This window comes from Camellia sinensis, chromosome 14, assembly GCF_055761805.1.
Source record: "Camellia sinensis isolate YWXY chromosome 14, ASM5576180v1, whole genome shotgun sequence".
Classification (NCBI taxonomy): Eukaryota; Viridiplantae; Streptophyta; class Magnoliopsida; order Ericales; family Theaceae; genus Camellia; species Camellia sinensis.
This window is the reverse complement of record NC_138974.1, coordinates 75,037,060-75,048,259: the sequence shown is the minus strand read 5'-3', so window position 1 is coordinate 75,048,259 and position 11,200 is coordinate 75,037,060. Positions and strand designations below refer to the sequence as shown.

At 25.4% G+C, this 11,200-nt stretch overlaps 1 non-coding gene across 1 annotated transcript; it reads right to left on the bottom strand.

Annotated features, from left to right (window-relative positions):
• Positions 1-10,724: 10,724 nt before the first annotated feature.
• TRNAP-AGG (transfer RNA proline (anticodon AGG)) lies at positions 10,725-10,796 on the bottom strand. The gene has a single exon. It is a non-coding gene; the product is annotated as a tRNA-Pro (tRNA).
• Between the last annotated feature and the right edge of the window lie 404 nt (positions 10,797-11,200).

The following is an 11,200-nucleotide window of genomic DNA, read 5'->3' as shown; positions in this document are numbered from 1 at the left end:
AAAGGCTCATTAAAATAATTTCTTTCAAAGTTATTATAAAAAAAGTGTATTCTCAACCTGAATTTAAATCCTCAATTGTGTTAATCAATATTATAAAAAATCATGAATTTCACTTATATCAAAATATTTTTTTCTGAAAAAAAATAAAAATAATGAAAAATTATATAATATACAAATTATGACTTGGTTATTACCCATATTATATTATGATATGTGTTACAAAAAAATATTATTAATTTTAATTTAAAATAAAATTTTAATTTTAATTATTTATTTTAATAATCTTAGCTTTATAAGTGTTACTTGAATACTTATGTATAATAAATTTAGTTAAATTATTTATTTATTTTGATCATTTTAATTCTATTATGCTATAAAAATGTAATTATTATATAATGATTTTATATGATATATATTAAATTTTAAGATAGTAAAATAAACACTCATTTTGATATTAAAAATAATAGTTAAATTAGAAAGAGAATTAGTAATATAAAACTAAAAGTTATTCTAATTATTTATTTTTATTTTTATTTTTATATTTATTTGAAAAATAAAAATATGTATAAATAGATCTACACAAATGTTATTTAAAAGATTAAATACAAATATGTTGTGATTGGATTAAAAAAAATACATAAATTAATTATGTAGAGTATTGGTTTTTTCTTTAATATTATTTTTGAATTATTCATACATATTGTATATAGGTATATAAAATTTAAATTAAATATAAATGTTTTGTAATAAATAATTTCATGTTAAATAGAAAATTAAATATAAATTAATATTAAGGCATCAATAATATAGATAAAAAAAATATAAAAAAAAATTAATTTGATCAGTGCAATGTACATAATTAAACACATTTTGTCTTATTTATTTATTTAATTGTATATAGAGATATATTTTTTAAATATCATAATATATAAATTAAAATATCAACTATATAAAAAAAAATCTGGTAACGATAAAACTGAATACACGATGAAAAATATATAGAAAATAAGTATTTCTCAAATAGAGTCTATCTACAATTGATTATCATATTTTTAGTTAATAGTAAAAAAATTTGACGTAACACGTTTACACAACACAAACCGGACATAGATCAAAAATGATACATTTCGATAACACGAAATAATAAAAATATAAAAATATAACACAAGTATAAATTAAATAAATATGTACAATAATTTTAAATTATATTAAATTATAACCAAAAGAAAAAGAAAAAGAAACATTCTTTTGATAATTTTAACCTTTCGTGTTAATTATAACGCAAACCAGATACGGATCGAAAATGACACGATACAATAATATGAAATAATAGACATATAAAAATATAACACAAAAATATAAATCGAATAAATATATATAATAATTTTAAATTATATTAAATTAAATTATAACACAAAAAAGAAACATTCATTTGATACTATTTTAACCTTTCATGCTACAAAAATATAATTTAAATAAATATATATAATAAATTTATATGATATTAAAGGTTTGAGCCCTAAATAGAAGTAAAATAATTCACAAAGAAAAGTAGAAACTCACAACTTTATATAGAATATTTTTTTTACCTTGCTTTAAAAAAACGTATTAGAAAAATCAACCAAGAAGCAAATAGATAAAGAGAGAGGACTTATCGGGTAGAGAGACACTCAGTCTACGTTCAAATAAGAAATTCCAAAATCGAACAATATAGATCTTTGAAAGATTAGTGATGGAGATGTGTTTTGGAAAGGGAGAGACGAAGAGGAGTTTGGGCGGTGAAGGAGGGAGTGAGAGAGGAAATCTAACAATTTGTGCAAGTTTTTTGGTTGTATAAAATGATATAATGAAGATTTTCAAAATATAATCGGTGCGGTGTGATTGTATAGAATGATATAGGGAAGATTTTCAAAGTATAATCTATATAAATTTTGTAATTAGATTTTATGTAAAACTTGAATTGGGTTTTTGAGTTTGTTTGGGTTTTGTGAAAAGAGAGAAGTATTGTGTAATTGAAATTGAGATTTGTGTGGGTTTGTTCAAAAGAGATAAAAAAAACCAATAAAAATAAATAAATAAAAAATAATATATATATATATATATATATATATAAAGACTAATGTGGCTCTCTTAGCAAAAAGTAAGTTTTTATAATGTGCTACCTAAGTATGAGAAAAATATTATTTTTAATAATATATATATGATATGATATGAACCCATGCAATGCACGAGCTAAATAAATAATTAAAATTAATCTTAAAATTAAATAATAACATAAAATTTATTTAAAAAGTATATAAAAATAATTTAGAATGAATTAAAATTTAACTATTTTATTAGAATAGATGTTGCAGTTGTTATGCCATTAATTGTATGTTATAAGTTCACAATAGGAAGTAGATGTCATAATTTAATTGGTAAAGATGAAAAAAAATAGAATAAATGAAAAAGAAATTATATTTATGATAATATAAAAATAAATTTTGTTTTATAATTCTTTTAGTTTTAGTTTTTTCTATGTTTCATAAAATTTAAACATGCCTTTTAGAAATAAAACAATATATATATATATATATATATGATAAAATCATTAAAATCGGTCAAAAGACCAACCAATTTACGCAAAAATTGATTAATTAAAACTTTTAAATTTTATTTTATTTTAAAATTTAAACTGTCTTCAATTGAAATATACACAACACTACAATATTAAATGGGAGCATAGGTTTACTTTATATAAATGAAACAATTCATTTTTTCCTTCTTTTCCTAATGTGAGATTGTGTAAAATAAAATATAACAATTGTTCGGGCAAAAAGTTTATTTCGGATCAAACAATATTAGTCATTGTTAAGATTGCAGTTAAACTAGCGAATCAGTTAAACCGAAAACGGTTCAGCCTAATCGGCTAGGTCAAAAGACTAATCAACTTATACAAAAATTAATTAATTAAAACTTTTAAACGTTATTTTAATTTTAAAATTTAAACTACCTTGAATTGAAACATGCATAATACTATAATATTAAATATGAGTATAAAATTTATTTTATATAAGTGAAATAACTCATTTTTTCCTTTTTTTTCCGATGTGGGATATTGAGATAATTTTTTTCAAATATCGTAATAATTAAATTATAATTATATCTATAGAAAATAAGTATTTCTTCAAATAGAGTCCATATAAAATTAGTTATTATAATTGAAATTGAATTTGTGCATAACTTTCTATGTAAATGGAAAAGGCATGCTAATACGGATTTTTTTTTATAAAAAAAGTAAGCTTTTAGATTTTTCCACTTAAATAAAAGAAAAATATTACTTTTAATAATATATATATATATATATATATATATGATGATATGATATATGCGTTTTTTTTTTTTTTGTTAATAATTCTCTCTGATCAGATTGAACAGTGTTGCTTAATGTCATAAAATCTACTATAAAGTCTCCCTTTGATAGTTATTTGTTTGTCATCTAAATTCGGTGTAGATGGTTCGCAAAAAGAAATAGTAATAATAAATAAATAAACATATAAACAAACAAACTACTAATCTAATAATGTAATTACATAATTTTTTCATTTCTTTTCTTAAAATAAGAATGGTTTGTTTTTAAGGAGAAATTACCATGCAATTAGTAATTTTAAAAAATTATTACACATTAATGGAAAAAAAAATATAATATAATTATTAATATTACAATATTTACTATTTTTTATTAAAAAAAAAATCTTGAACACCATTGATGGGTTATTTCTCCTATTTTTTAAATCATAATTGTTATCGTTCATTTTAAAAAAAATATATAATAAAATAATATGATTATAATTATGGGATCGATCTGAATTTAATACCTATATAACTCACACATCAAAATGGGCACCAACCAACTGGAGCATCTCGTGATGATGGAAGAACCCCTGCTGAAGTTAGAAGCCAACTTGTGGCTGATATGGTGGGGATGGCATTGGCATATATAAGAGGATTTAATAATTGATTTGCCTCTCCTCTTTGTTCTTCTTTCTTTGCTTGTTTTCATTTTCGATGCACTCAAAAAAAAAAAAATCAAAATCAAAATTTTAAATATAGTCATTTTCATTTGTTTTAAAATTATAAAATTTCTGCAACTTTAAGCTTGGTTTATATAAAGCATTACTCTTGTCTTCTTCTTCTTCTTCTTTTTTTTTTTTTTGTTACTTTAAAATTAATTTGTTTTTATTTTTATTTTTAATGATGTAAGCACACCTCAGGGACGACTGCAAATTTAATACATTAGCTATTGTTTTCACATCAAAATAATCACATTTTTTAAAATAAGACAAGAAAAGTAGTGTATGGGTACGAAATATTCTTCCCGTATAATCCTGTTGATCAAGTTTGCGCTCCTCTGTACGTCGTCGCTTTACTCCCTGAAAACACAAACGTGAGCTAGCTGGCGGGTGTGTGTCGGATACCTCTCCGATGCCTAAGTCAGCAAAATAAACAAATAGACAAAAAGTTCTGTGTGTTCGGGAATCAAAGTTGTGTTACCTCTCCATAGGTGATGTTATGAGCTTTTATAGGTTTCGTGTGGCACAATCCTAGTGGGACTTTTACTCCTCCATGTAGAGTCCTCCTAGGAATCACATTCCTGAAAGATAATGCTTATCCTTCAACACCCTCCTCACTGCTTGAACCAAGTAAGATGGTTTTACCATGGTCGGACTCCAATATGAGCGAGGTAAGCATGGCTATGCTGAGCCGCAGAGTAAACCGAACTATAGCTAGTTTGGTTCTTCTTTTCACTGCTCTTACCCCGATTCCTCCTGCACAAACCCTGGCGTGATTAGACCGAGATAACAAAACATCAAGGTCCTAACCGAGCTAACAAATAGCTAGGTTCTGACCGGGCTATCCATAATCTGTCATGACCGGGCTAACTCTGAGTATGGCAACCGGGCTAATCGCCACGCTTCTTTAGACCGGAATAACTTCAAGGCTCTTTTGGACCGGGATAATAATAAGGCGTTCTCCGGACCAGGCTAACTCCAAGCTCCATTTTATCCAGCCCTTCTCACCGTGGCCCAATAAACGGCCCATTACCTAACTCGGCCCAATTTATATGTAAATTACCCTCCCAAGTAGGAAAAAAATAACAAGTAATAATTCAATTGTCCAAGTGATCAAGTACAATTAATTCAATCGTACATGCATATGATAAACGGGGGCAAATTCTTCACTCATTGGCATTCTCATTCTGTTTCACATAGATTTTTTTTATTCTAATAAAGAAACGTGACATTAAGAAGTCTTTCTTTTTACACCCTGTGCTACTCAATCTAACTTTCCCCCTCCACCAATTATATTCAATCTAACATCCCGCCTGAATTATACGTATGAAACCTATCTATATGTATACAATATATAATTTAATTTTTTTACATATAATAATAATAATAAAACACATAAAAATCTTACATTTCACATTTTTTAAACCTTTATTTTTCTAATTTTACATTTTTATCTCTTGTCAGTCACTAATTATTATTCTTAGGGTTTGTTTCGGATTAATTTTTTCAGTAATTTTTTTGTTAGTTTTCTTTGTTTTTAGTGATTATTTAAAAAAATAAATCAATTTGTTACTTTAAAATTAATTTTTTATCTTTATTTTTTTATTTTTAATGATGTAAGCACACCTCAGGGACGACTGCAAGTAATCAAATTTAATGCATTAGCTATTGTTTTCACATCAAAATAATCACATTTTTTAAACTAAGAAAAAAAATGGAAAAAAAAAGAACAAGTAATAATTCAATTGTCCAAGTGACCAAGTACAATTAATTCAATCGGACATGCATATGATAAACCATGGCAAATTCTCCACTCATTTACATTCTCATTCTATTTCGCGTAGATTTTTTTTATTCCAATAAAAAAACAAGATACTAAGAAAATTTTCTTTCTACATCCTGTTCTACTCAATTCAACTTCCCGTCTCAATTATACGTATGAAGCCTACCTATATATATACAATATATAATTTAATTTTTTAAATATAATAATAATAAAAAACGTAAAAATCTTACATTTCACATTTTTTTAACCTTTATTTTTCTAATTTTACATTTTTATCTCTCGTTAGTTACTAATTATTATTCTTAGGGTTTGTCTCGGATTAGTTTTTTCAATAATTTTTTGTTAGTTTTCTTTGTTTTTAGTGATTATTTTTTAAAAAAACAAAAAAAAATATTTACATGATTAGACAAACTAGAATAGTTTTAAAAATTAGAAATTTTAAAAAAAAAAAATTTAATTGTCTTTCATGATTTTTTTATTATTTATTATTGTTTAAAAAAATTACTTTTTAAATCTCTCTACACTAAACGGACTTGAAAAGCAAACAAATAACACAAATTTGAAGAAAATCATTAGAGACAAAAAAAAAATAAAAAATAAAAAATATTACTTTTTTAAGTTGATCCCAAACCATGTCATCTCTAACTTTATTACTATCACTATTCCTACAATCGCAAAATTAACCCATTCTCATCCATCTCCAGTTGTGTTCACACCTGCTCCTAGTATAATTCTAAGGCTTAGGTAGGAGCGAGACAAGAGACACAACAAACCCATTCTTGTCTCGTCCCTTCCCTTCCCATTTCCGATTGCCATCTCTATACACACTGATTTTGGAGAGACCATCTGCTTTCAATGAGTTAAGAATTAATCAGTGTGTTTAGTTTGAGTTTTCTGGATTAAGTTTTTTGAAAATTGAGTTTTTTGTTTTTCATATTTTTTTGTTTTTAGTGAATATTTTTAAATTTTTAAAATTTTAAACATTTTTTTAGTTTTTTAGATGCACCTTACTTAGATGTATCTAAAAAGTAAAAAAATTGTGAAAAAATATTTTAAAAAATTAATAAATACATAAAAATACAAAAAATGTACTAAATTCTCATATTTTTTTTGTATTTTTGGTATTTAGTGAATTTTTAAAAGGTTTTTTTCACAAATTTTTTACTTTTTAGGTATATTTATGTTTGGTATATCTAAAAATTAAAAAAATTACTGAAAATATTAAAAAAATTCGTTAAAAATAAAAAAATACGAAAAATAAAAAGGTAAAATTTTCTAAAAACTGTTTTCAAAAAAACGAAACCAAACAATGGGTAGTAGTATTGTCACATGTTTGGACCTAAATTGAAAACATTTGTGCCTATGTCCACTCAATCTCTAAATTTGTACCGTACAATTTTTCTTTCACACAAAAATTATTATCATTTTCTTTATAACAAAAAACGTGGAAAATGATTTGAGGGTTGCCCCTAGTTTTTCTTTCACAAAAAAAAATTATTATCATTTCCTTTATTAAAAAACCGTGGAAAATGATCTTGTTGAACATTGGACACATGTATTATTTTGGTTATCCTAAGATGGACCTAACCACAACCTCTTTGATAATGGTGCGAGCATAACCATCATGAGATTTTTTATTTTTAAATTTTTTATATTTTTACTTTTAGTACTTTACATATTGCACAATTGTAGGTTATGATTCATGTGTTTTAATATTTTTACACAACGTACAATTAAAAATATATTGAGATAGAATGACAGAATTTAAAAATAGAAAATCGTTAAACAGTTGTGTGTAAAATAAGAATGAACAAAAAATAATGAGGAATTCCTAATATTAATACAGCCTATCCGTGGGAAAATTTCCGGATCGGCATTTTTTTTAATAAAATAGAAGTCTAGAAGTGTAGCTATAAAAATGTTCTCAAATTGAGGTTGGAATCATTTGTGTTTTCTTTGATTCATAATTAGTCTCTCAAAGTATCTAGAATTCTCTATGACAATATTAAAATGTTGTGATGACTAACAATATTTTTTAATAAAGAATTGTTATGGTAGATACCCCAAAAAGGGATAATATTCTACGCACCCAACTATTACGTACGTAATACAATCACAACATCTCGCAATTTTCCCATTAAAATGTATCATAACATTTTTATTGCACCAAAATGTTTCACAACTTTCATTCTAAAAATGTGTACCATAAATTCTTTGATTCATAACTTTTATGACAAAATAACAAAAATGACATAACATTTCTTACAATGTACCTCTTTTAGAGGTGTGCACCATAAATTCTTAGAAATTTTAGCTAAAATTCCTTCATTTGACACTTTTAATTTTTATTTTATACAAGTTTAAAAATGTTGTGTATATGTATTTTTGGTTAGTTTATCTAGTATGCATTCTGTTTTTTATAACGGTAAAATGTTACTGTGAGACAGAGTAATATGTTACTATTTAAGTCAATTTTGACAATATTTTTTTTAAAAAAAAAATTCCATAGTCAATATGGATCTTGATTGTAACAACCCAAAAATTTAAGTTGTCCCTTAAATTTTATACTGGTATTATGATTGTATGTGATAATATATTATTAAATAAATAATAATAAATACAGAATCTAATTTGGCATTAAATTATCAAATATGGGATTAATTAGAGATTATTATTTGGGGTCAAATTAACAGAAATATGAAATTATAGTACTAGTTGGGCCAAATTAAAGTTAAAAATGGTAAATAAATAAATATAAAAGTAAGAGTAAATAAATAATAATAATAATAATAATAATAATAATAATAATAATAATAATAATAATAATCAGTGTGGTAGAAAAATAAATAATTAATTTTCTATTGGTGTACGATAGAGTGTAATTCAATTAGGGATTAATTTATTTATATAGTTATATTAGAAAACTAGGCTAAAATATAATTATCTTAAGTATTTATTAAAGATAAATATGAATCCATATAATTTACGAATCAAATCTATGGGAGGATATGCGCTCACGTGTTGGCCAGCGGACGTTCTTACCTCCCTAAACAGGGAGGAGGTGATCTGTGGAAAGAAAGGAAAAAAGGAGAGAGAAAAAAAGGAAAAGGAAATAAGAAAGAAGAATGAAATATTAGAAGTTACGGAGATCTTTGATAATGAAAAGAAAGAGTGAGGTATTAAAGTTAAGGTGAGTTATATTATACTTTGAGTTACCATGATATATGTTATATATGTTTTGACTTACCATAATTTATTTTATACAAGTTATGTTTTATAAGTTATATTAATATTTCAACTACGTGGATTAATTTTTGAACCCTGTTTGCTTAAAATGAAACTCATAAATATGTTTATTTATATTTTAAAGAATATTTGACAATGACCTTATAAATAATTATGTTTTGAAAGTACCACATGGGAGTCTCACGCCTTGGGGGACTTAAATAACTATTGGCCTCTGTTTAGTCACTTTGTGGTCCTTTATTGTCATGGATCTATTGACCTCTGCTCTATGCGAAGCAAAGTGCTGTACAGAAATAAGTGCTACACTATTGTAGGAGCCACCCTCTATAATCCGTCCGAGCCACCTCTTGAATCCATATCTCTGTTCTGACTATCATTCATGTGACCTCTGTTCTGTTCTGTTCTGTTCGGTACTGTGGTTATGGTTATTTATTTACATAATCTTAGTTTTGCTACTTAAATGATTATTTGTTCAGACTAAGTTATCTTAAATATTTTAGTTACATAACTATCCATGGTTATTAGCTGTTTACCAATTTTCAGGAAATAATGCAATTCAGAAATAGCTTTTGGAAAGTCTTAGACGCGGGGCTGCGGATTAGAGACACACAACACTTTATGATATTTTTCTATGTAAATATTGGCCTTTTGGTCAATAAATTTTATAATAAAAATAGAAGCTCCACTGATTATATTGGTACACTCATTTAAATATTACTTCCGCTCGCGTTTATTAATTTGTTCAAGAATTGGCCGGAGGTAACTTCAGTTACTGGCCATCACGATACTTAACCCTTGGGTATGGGGAACGGGTCGTGACATTGATCAGAGGATTCTAAAAATACTAATTTTATTAAAAATTGACATCTAATCAAAAGTTATATTATTTTAAAATTTAAAATATTAAATTACTCACTAAGTATATTTTGGTAAGGAAAATGCTAGAGGTCCCAAATTTTCTACCAAATAAATGACCAAATGTTTCACATGGGTGTGAGACCCACAAAATTGCGGACCCCACACCCATGTGAGACATTTGGTCATTTGTTTGGTAGAAAATTTGGTGTCCCTAGCATTACCCTTTTGGTAATAGTAATCTGTATTAGATTTTTTAAGCACAACTTTTTGTACTTGTACTTAATGCATTAAAATTTTGTTATGAAGGGGTTTTGACCAAATCCACCTAAATTCTTTACTATGTTTGGTTTTGGAATTTTTCAAAATAATTTTCAAATTTTTAATTCGTATTTTTTAGTTTCTACCAAAAAATTTAATTTTAATTTTTATATCAATTTAAACTAAATACACTTAAAAAGTAAAAATTTTGTTAAAAAAAAAAAAACACTTTTAAAAATTCACTAAACACACACACACACACACTATATATACATTTTCCTATCTTTTGTATTTATTGAATTTTTTTAAGATTTATCCAAATGTATTTTTCTTTTTAAATACATTTAGATTAGGTGTATCTAAAAAATATGGAAAAAAAAATCACTAAAGATAATAAACTATGAATATCAAAAAAACTCAAAAGTTGCTTTTAAAATTTTGAAGAAATAAATAAACAATAAACAAAAGCTTGGAGTATGGGAAATAAAATATAAAAAAAAAGAAGGGAATAAAAGTAGAAAAATGGGGCATTCCGAGAATTGAACTCGGGACCTCTCGCACCCTAAGCGAGAATCATACCACTAGACCAAATGCCCATTTTTCTGTTCATGCTTTTAGTAAGATATATTAATATATTTGGTGCCTATCGTTTACAAAACTTGACCATGTGTAGGAGTAATGTACATTTGGCTGTATCCATTAATTTCTTAATTGGAGTAGAATCAACATTTTATTTTTTTATTTCTAATTTCACAAGATTGTTTCATCAAGGTGCTCAATCCTTAATCATCTTATCTAAATTATTCAAATCCCATCAGCAATGACCTATGAAAAGAAACATTTAAACTTGTTCTTTATATAATCAGACAAGATTAGCTCAGTGGCAGAAATTCTTGTAATTTTGAATTTTTTTCGTTTTCATATAAGTCTTATTTTTTGTGTATTTGTTTGAGATGTTTGTCTCCCATTATTTAAGGGATTAATAAGAAGACAAAATTTA